This window comes from Triticum dicoccoides, chromosome 7B, assembly GCF_002162155.2.
Source record: "Triticum dicoccoides isolate Atlit2015 ecotype Zavitan chromosome 7B, WEW_v2.0, whole genome shotgun sequence".
Taxonomy (NCBI): domain Eukaryota; kingdom Viridiplantae; phylum Streptophyta; class Magnoliopsida; order Poales; family Poaceae; genus Triticum; species Triticum dicoccoides.
The window spans coordinates 55492386-55506580 of NC_041393.1; positions in this window are offsets into that span (position 1 = coordinate 55492386).

Consider the following 14195-nt stretch of genomic DNA (forward strand, 5'->3'; position numbering starts at 1 on the left):
GGGGGGGGGTTTCTAGTCCGCATGCATATATACTCCATCTATAGGTCTCTCTCGCACACTATGTATGATACTCTAGCTAGTACAAGCTAGATATCTTAGGTGCACTCATCGTACGCACACAAATCCCTTGGCTCGTTACCCGTAAGTCTCTCATGCACCACTCTGTCGTCTCGGAGCTCTTCCCCCTCTCTCTCAAACTCTCCATCTACTTGGGTCACGCATACACATGCATATCTCACTCGCACTCGATAGGCCCATCTAAAACTCTATCTCTCTCCCTCGTTCCCTCTCCATCTCACGCGCACACACACACAATCTCATGCCTAGCTAGCCAAGTATGATGGTCTCTCACTCAATTGTAGGCACACGCAGTCCCCCCTATATGTATATGACTAGCTAATCTTAGTCTCCATCACAAACATGTGCATGGTCTATCTCGATTTCTCTCGGGGCATCTTTCTATCACGCACGCACCTCCCTCGATATCCCACCCATATAGTCCCCTCACGATCTCAAGGGGATCTCTCTATCACAAACACACCCTCTCTCCCTCCCCATGCATCCATGTCCTCCATGTCTCCCGCTCGACCTTTGTTCCTTGTTGGCCAGACCTCTATTGGACATGTGCTACAGGGGTGTCTCTCTCCGTTGCAAACAATCACACACTAGCTATCTTCATTTATCTCCTCGCCTCGCTTTTCTATCTCGGAGATGCATGCGTGATATGTTCGCATGAGAAATGAAAAAACACCCTCTCTCTCTAATTTATCGTTTGTTGTCACTTTCTCTTTCACACAGATACTCTTTTTGCACACTTACTCATTCTCCTTCACACGCACTTGATCTGTCTCGACTTAGGCACTCTCCTCGGTCCACATCATATAGATTTATTGAAAAGTCAAACATCACAAAGTTTGACCATGTACGTGGAGAAAAACAATTACATCTAGAACGGAAAACATATACCATTAGATTCACCATGAGATGTAGTTTTGTATGATGTCTCCTTGGTATTGTAGATATAAATAACATTTGCGTAAACCTGATCAAAGTTTCCAAAGTTTGACTTCTAAAAAATTTACATGCACTGCATTATCGAGCGTATGGAATATCTCTTTCCCCCTCTCAGCTATCTGACACACCACTCAGCCTTATCGGGGCTCCTCAATCTCTCTCAAACTTTATTGGTCAGTTTGATTCGTGACCTGACCCTCAAGCCTTGATGGCAAGTACTGCCTGGTGTGGACGTGAGATGTAAAATATTTCTGCCTAGCCAGGCTTGTGTGGTGCTGAAGCGTTTGGTTCATGCCTAGGCCGGGAAAAGCATCAGCGTCCCATCAATCAATCCATGCAACAATTATTTAATGCTAATATCCATCCAGGTTGTTGTTAGCATCGTGGTTGCATGACCAGGCATGGCCAGGCATTCGAAATCGGTCACCTGGGCCAGGCTACTTGCAGTGTGTGGAGTCCACCCAGGCTAATTAAAGTGGAAGGGAATCCAGGCCAGGCGGGCTTTCTTTTTCATAGGGTAGCAACCAAACAAGTGTGCATGAAATCAAGCCACAACCCCAGGCCAGGCAAAAGATGCTCAGGATGCAAGCCAAACTGACCTTATATCTCCCTGGTTCACACATACACATGTCTCGCTCACGCTATACTTATAGACCCATCCAACACTCTCCGCCCTTGTTCTCTCTCCATGTGGCATGCACCCCCCTAAGTACCATAATCCCTCACTCCATCATAGGCGCAAGCACTCCCCCCCTCCTAAGTATGATTATCTCTTACTAGCCATCAGGAACACACGTATTGTCTCCTTCTATCCATACGTCTATCTTGATATCTCTCGGGGAATCTTCTATCGTGCACACACCTTGTCACTCGATCTCCCACCCATGTAGTCCCATCACAATCTCTAGGGGATCTCTCTATGACAAACATACACTCTCTCCTCCCCATGTCTGCATTTTCTCCATACGTCTCTCTCAACCTCTCTCCCTTGTTTGTCAGACCACTCTTGGCCACGTGCTAGGGGTCTTGCTCTCTCGGTTCCAAACAACCACACACTATCTCCTCACCTTGCCTCCATTGTTGAAGATGCATGTGTGATATGTTTGCATAAGACACACACGCTTTTTCTTTACTTTTATCGTATGTTGTCCATGTCTCTTTCACACACGCACACACACTTTTTTCACTCACTCTTTCTATTTCTCTCTCTCTCTCTAGTTAGGGACTCTGTCACGTCCATAAGCATATGGATGTTTTGAAAAGTCAAACCTCAGAAAAGTTTGACCAGGTATATGTGGAGAAAAACATTTACATCTGGAACGATCATTAGATTCATCACCACATGTACTTACTTCGTAGTATCATTTATCTTTGGTATTGTAGATATAAGTAATTTCTTTATAAACTTGGTCAAAGTTTCAAAAGTTTGACTTTAAAAAAATGTTGGAACTACATTATCGAACGGAGGGAGTAGCTCTTTCTCTCTCTCTGCTATCTCTCACGGGCCTCCCCTCTCACTTGAACTCTATATACCGACGGATTATACGCTCACTATGTCAGTGTATAGCTCCGTATATTATTTTGTTGACCGGTCAACCAGTCCACATGCTGCCTTGTCAGCTCGTGCTTTCTATCTTTGTGTGCTGGCCCATGTGGCAGTGGGTGAAAATAAGTAAAGTAGAGGCCCATCTGACACGCGGTGAAGTAAAGAAAGTTGAAACCACTCGGGGTAGAACCCCGCATGCTAGTAAATCGAGGGCGCATTGAGGACACACTTCTTGCGCATGAAGGACACACTCACGCACAATTCACCATTGCGCGGCGGCATGCACAGAAGGACGCACTCGTGCACACCCAGCACACAACACACACCAGCACACATGTACACCGGCGTCGCCACCGGTTGAGATGGATGGTGAGGCACCCAACAAGCGGAGGCGGCTCGAGCCAAAACCGCATCTTGCGAGCCTGGACTTCATCAGGAGCCTCCCCGATGACATGATGCTCGTCATCAACGGCCTCCTCCCCACCAAATCTACCGTGCGGACCGCCATGCTCTCCCGGCGGTGGCGCCCCCTCTGGCGCCACATCCCCCTCAACCTCACTGTCGACAGCTACCTCTGCGACGGGGATTGCAAACGCATGGCCACAGTCTCCAAGATCCTTTCATCGCACCCTGGGCCAGCTAGACACCTTGACATCCACATGTTCAGTACCAACTTCAAGGTCCAACCCAAGTTCGACGGGTGGTTCTTATCCCCCGCCCAAGATCAGCTCGAGGAGCTCAGCTTTGAAGCTGGACGATGTTGCTCTCTGCCGCCGTCCGCGCTCCGCCTCATGCCAACACTGCACCGTGGCAGCTTCGGCTCCTGCTATGTTCCCCAGATTAATGTCGTACCCACCCTTCTTCTCCCTCAACTGAAGCAGCTCGATCTCTTCGACGTTGTCATCTCGAAGAAGGCTATGAAGCACCTTCTCCGCTGCTGTACTGCACTCGAGTACCTTCGTCTTGAGCAGATGCACGGGTTCATTAGCCTCCACATCGCCTCGACGAATCTCCAATGGATTTATGTGTCTTGCTGGCCCCATAACAAGACATCAATTGGGAAGATATCACTCCAGCTGTTCCACGTTATGGTCATTGAGAATGTGCCTTTACTTGAGAGATTGCTTGTATCAGATCTAGAAGGTCCAACAAAAATCAGGGTCATTGACGCGCCGAAATTGACATCGTTGGTGTACTCGTCTACCAAATTCTCCGAACTCTTTATTGGATCCGTAATTGTTCAGGTACAACACTCATCTTCTTCTCCGTCTTCTTGAAATCCACATTTTTTAATTTCTTCTTGATATATTTACGACCGGCTTCCAGAAAATGATTCCCACAAGCTTGACCCAGTCCATGCGCACAGTGAAGATCTTGGCACTAAAATCTATCGGCCCCAATCTGGATCAAGTTGTTGGATTCCTTACATGCTTTCCGTGCATGGAGAAGCTACTCATCGAGGTGAAACTTCTTTCCTATTAGTAAACCATAATCACAATGCAGCTTAATTTTTTCGTAATTTTCTCAAATTACGATGACAAGTGTAGTGTTCAAAACTGCATCTACGCACTACACCGAAAGAAATGTTTTTAGTATTTTTTTCTCACGTGATCACCTGCATCGTTTTTATGCTGTACTACTATAGTGGCCTAGTCTAGTCATAGTGGAAAGTAACTTAGACTACTCCAGTAACTCTATGGTTACCCTAAGAGCAAGTACTACCTCCATCCTGGTTTACTCTTCCAATTTTGTAGTATCAAAATTTGACCATAGATTTAACTAACAAAATGTTAATGCATGTCACTAAGAACTATATCGTCGGATTCGTATTTGAACATAATTTCAAATGGTGTAATTTTTATGACATTCATTAGCATTTTCTTAGGTAAATCTATGGTCAAAATTTTATACTAAATACGAGGTAGTACTCCCTCCGTCCCAAAATTCTTGTCTTACATTGGTTTAGATACGGATGTATCTAATACTAAAATGTAACTAGATACATCCATATTTAGACAAATTTAAGACAAGAATTTTTGGACGGAGGGAGTACAAAAGTGGGCTATGTAGGCCAAAACACGTGCCAAATTCACTTGTGATGCATTTGGCATCGATGCCCCTCCATTGCGCACCTAGTGCCCCAATCTGGATCACCTACTTTGCTCCGGTGCCAAATTAACTCACGCAATGAAAAAACACTGCGTGGGAGAGAGAGAGAGGACTGAGGCAATAAAAAACACTTTTTTGGGAGATTTGTTTATACATGTGGGTCTGTGTGCACAGCGGTGCCAACTCTCTCACATCGCGAGAGCGGTGCCAAAATCTTTTGATTTGACATCGATGCGCATTATGTGGCATACTTTTGCGAAATATGGCATAGGCCAAATAGTGGAAGGCAACAAATGCCCAAGCTCTTCATGTGCTCCTAGTTAAATGAGAGGAAATAGAAAGAGAGAGAGAGAGTGAAAAAATATCACTAGCCGGCCAACCCTATCGTATGAGAAAATGATATTGGTACCTCTTGATGACACGGCAATCTTATACAGCCAGCTGTTCTAATATGTTCTCTTCTTTTGCAGATAAAAAATGACCCGAAAGTGAAAAATGTGATGCACTATAACAATCTCATCGAATGCCTTGATCTCCATCTTATAGAAATTGATTTGATCGACTACCGATGCAACACATCTGAGATTAAATTGGCTAGGTTCTTTGTTCTGGAGTCAAGTGTGCTCAAGGTAATGAGGTTTGGCGTTCTCTAGCGCAACAATGAATGGTGTGCTGATCACCGCAAGCGTCTAAGCCTAAATGAAAAAGTCTTCACAGAAGCTAATTTTGTTTTTGAAACATCAAGTGGCCAGAGACTCAAAAACTTATTTTCCCATTAGTGACTTGTCAGGTCGGTGGATTTTAGTTTGTACGATAATGCTGCATCCACCTAAAATAACGAAAGTTCTTACGTAAACTTCCTAGTAATTCCCTCTTCGTAGGTGCAATATTACTCCTAACATTTGTAATATCAGTTTGAAACTTGTAATATTGCCGTGTCCTATTCCTGCGTTTTCAAAATCCTGCGAATCAAACAGGTCCTGAGTTGGTGATGATGTTGTGCCTCCCATCTTTCACCAATAGCTGTTGGATCTAGATCTGACGCATACAAACCAAACTTCTCCATTTTTGCAAAAAGATGCCCGCACTTGTTCCCTATTTACAAACAACTCCTTGTCTCTCACAATCATCCTTATGTCCTCCCCACCACATCTAGAAGTCCGTGGAAAAATCTGGCGCGATGGCCACTGCCGGCACCGTCGACCCCCAATCTTATTGTTCCATGCAATGCACGGGCATCTACGCATGGGAAATTATGTCAAACAGGGCTATTTGTAAGTAGGCTAGCTCTACAGCCATGATGATAGTGACTGCAGACGGTGAGGCTGACTACGGTATACCTAACATGGCGCCTATACTCAGGTGTCATCTCTGGCGCAGGGTCTTGTCACTTCACTGTGAGGAGCAGCACGTAATAATTTGACCAACGGGTAGTACAGTGCTAGTAGTCCTACTACATTGGTAGTTGATAGGTCTCCGTCGTATCTATAATTTTTGATTATTTCATGCCAATATTCTTCAACTTTCATATACTTTTGGCAAATTTTTATACTATTTTTGGGACTAACATATTGATCCAGTGACCAGTGCCAGTTAATGTCTATTGCATGTTTTATGTTTTGCAGAAAACCAATATCAAACAGAATCCAAACAGGATAAAAACGTACGGAGAATTATTTTGGAATATTTGTGATTTTTCGGAGGTGGAATCAACGCGAAATAGTGTCCGAGGTGGCCACGAGATAGGGGGCGCTCCCCTGGGGCGCGCACTGGTCTCTCGTGGGCCACCCATAAGGTGGTTGATGCCCTCCTTTTGCCGAAAGAAAGCTAATTTTACAAGAAAAATCTGGGCGAAAGATTCACCCCAATCGGAGTTATGGATCTCTAGATATAAAGGAAACGGTGAAGGGGAATAAATAGAAAACGCAGAAACAGAGAGATAGGTCCAATCTCGGAGGGGCTCTCGCCCCTCCCAAGCCATGGGTGCCAAGGACCATAGGGGAAACCATTCTCCCATCTAGGGAGAAGGTCAAGGAAGAAGAAGAAGAAGAAGGGGGGCTCTCTCACCCTTGCTTCCGGTGGCGCCGGAACGTCGCCGGGGGCCATCATCATCACCGCAATCTTCACCAACACCTCCGCCATCTTCACCTACATCTCCATCACCTTCCACCCTCTATATCCAGCGGTCCACTCTCCCGCAACCCGCTATACCCTCTACTTGAACATGGTGCTTTATCCTTCATATTATTACCCAATGATGTGTTGCCATCCTACGATGTCTGAGTAGATTTTCGTTGTCCTATCGGTGATTGATGAATTGCTATGATTGGTTTGAGTTGCATGTTTTATTATTGGTGTTGTCCTATTGTGCCCTCCGTGTCGCGCAATAGTGAGGGATTCCCGCTGTAGGGTTTGCAATATGTTTATGATTTGCTTATGGTGGGTGGCGCGAGTGACAGAAGCACATACCCGAGTAAGTAGGTTGTTTGCGTGTGGGATAAAAGGGGACTTGATACTTTAATGCTATGGTTGGGTTTTACCTTAATGAATCTTTAGTATTTGCGGATGCTTGCTAGAGTTCCAATCATAAGTGCATAGAATTCCAAGTAAGGGACGATATGTTAGCTTATGCCTCTCCCTCAAATAGAATTGCAATAGTGATTACCGGTCTAGTAACATAGTCAATTGCTTAGGGGCAATTTCACAACTCCTACCACCACATTTCCACACTCGCTATATTTACTTTATTGCTTCTTTATCTAAACAGCCCCTACTTTTTATTTACTTGCTCTTTATATCTTTCTAACCTATCCAACAACACCTACAAAGTACTTCTAGTTTCATACTTGTTCTAGGTAAAGCGAACGTCAAGCGTGCGTAGAGTCGTATCGGTGGCCGATAGGACTTGAGAGAGAATTTGTTCTACCTTTAGCTCCTCGTTGGGTTCAACACTCTTACTTATCGAAAGAGGCTACAACTATCCCGTATACTTGCGGGTCATCAAGACCTTTTTCTAGCGCCGTTGCCGGGGAGTCATAGCGTGGGGTGAATATTCTCATGTGTGCTCATTTGCTTTATCTCTAAGTAATTTTTATTTGCTGTTCTAAGTTGTTCTCTATCTTTAGTTATGGATATGGAAAGCAAAATACCAAAAAAATTAGATGTACTTCCTACTCATATAGATGGGGTAACTCCTAAAACCCCCGACTCTCATTATGTGAGTGATATTTTGTACTACTTTTATAATCCTGAGAAAACCCCATTCAACTTTATAATGGGAGACACGTTGGAGCAACGTGAATACTTTAGGGATTATCGCTCAACACAAAAAGGGAAGCTATTATGGGATCAATTTATTATGTGGCGTTGGTATTCCTGGAATTTATGCTTGAGATATGATATTACTTGTTGCTCTAGGATGGAGGCTCCACACCTTCCCTTTTCATGCAAATTTAATGATAATGAAACATCAGCTTCTTATGCTAATGGTATATATGATTACTATGATGTGAAACAAATAGAAGTATTTGTTGCTTTTAAGACTGCTTATGAAATTGAAGCTTTGTTTGAAAAGTATGAAGCTTTTGATGATGAGGGTTATAGGCTTGAAAATCTTGCTATACTTAGTTATTGCTATGAAAATTATGAATACAATTACTATATTAATGCTTTTTTGAAGAAAGTCTCCGCTGTCCAAGAAGAGATTAATATTTTGCAGGAAGCTATGGAAGAAGAAATTGATGAAACTGTGAGCTCATTGGATGAAAAAGATGATGAGGAGAGCGAAGAACAAAAGGAGGAAGAGCGGATTAGCTACCCGTGCCCACCTTCTAATGAGAGTAACCCTCCAACTCATACATTATTTAATTCCCCTTCGTGCTTACCGAAGGATGATTGCTATGATCCCGTTGATTCTCTTGAAATATCCCTTTTTGATGACGCTTTCTATGCTTGTGGCCAAGATGCCAATATGAATTATGCTTATGGGGATGAACTTGCTATAGTTCCTTATGTTAAACATGAAATTGTTGCTATTGCACCCACATATGATAGTCCTATTATCTTTTTGAATTCTCCCAACTACACTTTATCGGAGAAGTTAGTGCTTATTAAGGATTATATTGATGGGTTGCCTTTTACCATTGCACATGATGATTTTGACGAATGCAATATGCATGTGCTTGCTGCTCCTACTTGCAATTATTATGAGAGAGGAACTATTTCTCCACCTCTCTATGTTTCCCATACTATGAAATTTAAAGAAACTGCTTATATTATGCATTGGCCTTTACTATGTGTGCATGAATTGTTCTTTTATGACATGCCGATGCATATGAAGAGAGTTAGACTTGTTGCATGATATATGTTACTTTGTGTCGGCGTTCTAGGAACGGGGGTCCCCCGACTTGCCTGCCTGCGGCGTGGCTCAAGGGGCGGCCCAGGATGGCCCATCTTCATCAGCACGAGCTCAAGACCCTCGCGAGGGGCCAAGCCTCGCGGGGTGGACGACAGGGAGCCTTCTCAGGCACGGCCTCGTCAGGCTGGCTCGCGAGGAGGCGGAGAGATCAAGGTGGGGTACCTCACGAGGTGCCCATGACGCAAGCCATGACGACCAAGGGCGCCAGGCGGGCGCCAGTCCGCGTAGTGTCCTTCTTTCCTCTTTGGTGCAAAGGGAGCAAGCGCAGGCGAGAGCATCAAGCAAAGGCATCCATTTCGGTGCAACAAGACCAAGACCGACGCAACGGCAGGAAGGAAGTCATCGTGGAGCCCAGGAAGGTGTCATCGTCAGAGCCTTTGACAGGCGAGGACCAACTTTAGTTAGGATAATTGTACTAGATGTTCCCCTTCGAAATGGCCAATTGTTGGCGCCCTTCCCGCTCAATTTTGGGAAGAGGCCCAGGGCCTTTGCCTATAAATAGGACTACCACCCACAAGGTAGGTGGGCGAGAGGCAGAAAAGAGAGAGAGAGGGAGAGGATCGCATCGGATCCTCACCAGGAAACCAGTAGAGAGAGCGACTGAACTCCCCCTAGTAGTTCATCGCACCAGCCAAGAACAGACCCTCGCGAGGCTGTTCTTCCTTGTATTGTTCATCATCAGCCCAAGAGGCAATCCACCACACCACACACTGGAGTAGGGTATTACACCACAATGGTGGCCTGAACCATTATAAACTCTGAGTCTCTTGTGTTGTTCCTTTGATTGCTTAGATCATAGCGAGGCGGTGAGGTGCAGGTAGGCAGAGGGCGAAATCTCCGCGTGCACCCCAGTATTCGAATCTAGAGGGTTTGCCGGAACCCGAAATCCGAAATTTGGCGCGCCAGGTAGGGGTGCGCCGGAATTCGTCTTCCGCCGCCCTATTCTTCGCCGACCATTGCGGCCATGTCAGACCCTCGTCGGGCCCGCGCCAAGCGCCGAGCCGCTCTCGCTTCCCGCGTCGCCCAGACGGCCCCCATAGGCGGCCACCCCCGCCGTTCCCCGTCGCCTGCCGTCAACGCCGCCACCGGCCCGGCGGGGAACGAGCAGCAAGCACCATCCCAGCATCCATCCATGAGGCGAGACGGCCGCACTGCCACTCCCTCGCTCACCCCGGCTGGTTCTTTGTCCCGCGCGCCCCGCGCAGCCATGGAGGATTGAGCTGCACTCATCGCGGCAAACAAGCTCCTGCGCTACCGCCCAATCGACGACGTCTACGAAGAGTGGCTCGACCGCGTCGCCGAGCTCATCCGCGCCGCAGGGGGCTCCCCCACGCCATCCTTCTCGCTGCACCGTGCCCCGCCCTGCGCGGGCAATGAAGCTCCGGGGGAGCCTCAGCCGCCTCCCCCTCAAGAAGGCACCCTGGCCCCAAGGCGCATGGCCCCTGGGCGGAACCCACTCCGTCCGGCGCCAGCGCAGCAAGAGCGGAGCTGCCAAGAGGTTCCTCGCCCCCAAGAAGCTGCCCGAGTGCTCCCTGCTCCGGTCCGTCGCGACCACACCCCTGTTCCAGTGCGCCAAGATCCCGGCTGCTCCCAGCTGCAATGCATGGGGGCCCTCAAGACCAAGATCCTCGTCACCAGAGGCCTCCCGTGGCCACAGCAGGCTGACGCGCCTTCACCACCGAGCTGCGCAGCATCGCGTGGCCCTGCAAGATCAAGCCGGACCTGCCTCCTCGCTACGACGGCACGGCCGACCCTGCGGAGTTCCTCCAGCTCTACGAGCTGGGAATCAAAGCCGCCAACGGGGATGAGAAGGTCATGGCGAACTGGTTTCCCATGGTGCTCAAGGACGGGGCCCGCACCTGGCTCCTGAACCTGGCTCCAGGCACGATCTCCTCCTGGGACGAGATGCGCACCCGTTTCATCACCAACTTCCAAGGTACTCACGACCGGCCACCTGCCGTGAGCGACATGCGCCGCATCAAGCAGCAACCAGCGGAGACCCTGTAGAAGTACATCCAGCGCTTCAACAACGCACGTCTCAAAATTCCCAAGGTGACTGAGGAGGCCATCATCTCAGCCTTCTCTGACGGCGTGCGTGACGTTAAGATGAAGGAGGATCTGGCGATCCATGAAGATCTGTGCACTTCCTTGGAGCTGTTCATCTTGGCAACTAAGTGCGCCAGGGCTGAGGAAGGGCTCCTTTCCCTCCTCGAGCTGCCAGCCGCAGACCCAGAAGAGAAGAAATCCAAGGCCAAGGACGTGAAGCGCAAGGGGGCTGCCGTGCTCGCGGCAGAACCAGACACCAAGCCGGGCAGAGATCAGCCCGAGTCTTTCAAGGGCAGTCGGTACTGTGTGTACCACAACCTCCACATCCACAACACCAACGAATGCCAAGAGCTCCGAGCCGTGCGAGAAGGAAGGGTCGGCCGACGCCTCGACCGCAACGATCGGGGTTATGGCCGAGGAGGAGGAAGGAACACAGGACGCTGGGAAGACCGCGACCCTCGCGAAGGGTGGCGCGACCGACCTCGCAAGGATCGCTGGCAGGATCAGCCTCGCAAAGGAGACTGCAGGGATCAGCCTCGCGAGGATCGTCCGCAAGGAAACGCAGGCCTCCCTCCACTGCCGCCGCAGCCAAGGAGAAACGAGGACCATCATCAGGACAACGGGGCTGGGGGCTTCCAGGAGCCGCGCGCGATCACCTGCATCCTGGGCGGAGCTCAAGCCCCAGCCTCTCAACGCATCTTCAAGCAGTCCACCCGCGAAGTGAATGCAGTCCTCCCCAAGCTTGAAGCCACGCGCCCCTTCAGGTGGTCGGCGTGTGCCATCACGTTCAGCTCAGCGGATCAGCTCAAGTGCGCGGCCACAACCGGAGTCCTCCCAATGCTTTGCTCCCCAGTCATCACCAACGTGCAAGTCACCAGGACCCTCATCGATGGCGGGGCAGGGCTCAACGTCATGTCCGTAGAGACGTTCAACAATCTCCAAGTGCCTTACAATCAGCTTCAGCCAACCAAGCCTTTCTCCGGAGTCACCGATGGCTCCACAATTCCAATTGGGCAGGTGCGCCTCCCTGTCACCTTCGGGGCACGCAACAACTACCACACTGAGCTCATCGACTTCGACGTTGCCCACATTCGCCTGCCGTACAACGCCATCCTCGGCTACCCAGCTCTCGCGAAGTTCATGGCCGTGACCCATCACGGCTACAACGTCCTCAAGATGCCAGGAAGCGGTGGAGTCATCACGGTGCCTTGTGAAGAAAGAGACGCAGTGTGCTCCCTGGAACGAGCTTTTCAGGCCGCATCACTTGAAGACCCAGATCACGGGAGCGGGAGGCTCAACGAGGCCGCTCCCAAAAAGAAGAAGACATCGCCAGGCCTGACCCCTCAGGAGGTAGGCCCTTTAGGGTCTGCGCCTGCTCAAGGGGCACCTCCTTCTGTCGCATAGGAAGGCGCGCCAATGCACTCCTCAAGCAAGGCTTGGGGGCTCCCTCCTGGAGGGCCACCGACCTTGCTAAGGTCACGAGGGAGGCGCTTGGGCACCACATGGAGGCGTGTTTCAAAACACGTTTCCCCCAGGAAGAAGCAAGGCAAGGGAGGCCAAACCCTCAGGAGTTCATCAGTCGGATCACACAGGATTTGCAGTAGTCAAGAGTCATGAGTGGCAGCCGCCGCTTACCCGTCGCAGCTCCCCATCAAGGCGAGGATGGTGGGCTGCGCGTCTGTGTCGACATCCCAGGGCTCAACCGAGCCGCCTCTCAGGAGCGCCTCTGGCCCTCACGCGCGGGGCGCTGCGGAGGCCCACCCCATAGCTACGTTCGCATGCCCTACGGCTTGCCGAACGCGGCTACGGTGCGCAGCGCCTCATGAGGAGCATCCTAGAGGCTCAGGAGGCCAGTCATTCCGCAGTCCTGGCGGAGATGGAGATGGTTCGCGAGGAGCCACCAGCGCCTCCGGAGCCTCCCAAGGCTCCTGGGCCTGGGGGCTAGTGAAGATCGGCTCCCGCAGCCCACTATGTCTGCTACTTCAACACCCCCTCGTCGTCAACACTATTAGGTGACATCTTTCAAGTTTCGTTTCCAGCTGGGAGAGCCCTCAGGGCTACATCATTCCCAGGTCGCGTGGGTCCGTCCTTGTGGCGTGTATCCCTTTTGCTCTTGTTTTTAGCTTACCTTGTTGGGGGTGCCCCTTGGGCTGCATCATCCCCAAGTTTCTCAGGTCAGACCCAGCGGTGTGTACCCCTCTTGCATTTATTTTCGGGCCATGCATTCGACCCATCATGCTTGTTATTCGGTGCCTGTCCGTGGCACCTCTTCTTCATTCATGTCAGCCGCTTGCGTGTTAAAGGGGAGCTACCTGAGCATCACAACTCAGGGCTCCTACTGGCTCTCCAGCCCTCACGCTCTGGCTTTGTCCACGGCATCGCGCCTTGGAAAACCAGCGACGGCTGAGACTCGCTCGAGGGACGGGACCCGAGGACGTAGAGCGTCGACATCTAACCAAGCTTGCATGTTAAAGGGGGGTACCTGAGCATCGCGACTCAGGGCTCCTACTGGCTCTCCAGCCCTCACCCTCTAGCTTTGTCCACGGCATCGCGCCCTGGCAATCCAGCGACGGTTGAGACTCGCTCGAGGGCCGGGACCCGAGGACGTAGAGCGTCAACATCTAACCAAGCTTGCGCGTTAAAGGGGGGTACCTGAGCATCGCGACTCAGGGCTCATACTGGCTCTCCAGCCCTCACCCCTTGGCTTTGTCCACAGCATCGCGCCCTGGCAAACCAGCGACGGCTGAGACTCGCTCGAGGGTCGGGACCCGAGGACGTAGAGCATCGGCATCTAGCCAAATTTGCAGGAACACATCACAAGTTAAGGCCCCGTGCCAGGCACAACCCGCCTTGAGATAGGGCCCCTTGAGTCCCGCACTGGCTCACGGGTGCCCAGATACACCTCCTCATGCCCTACCGTGTCGGCCACGTGTCAGGGCGGGGCTGTACATGCCCCGGGGGCTCCTCCCGGAGGGGAGCCCCCTCCCACGCACCAGTGGAAGCACCATGCTCCGTGCTGGCTGACGACACTGCCGAGCAGCGGCTATGCCCGTATACATACGG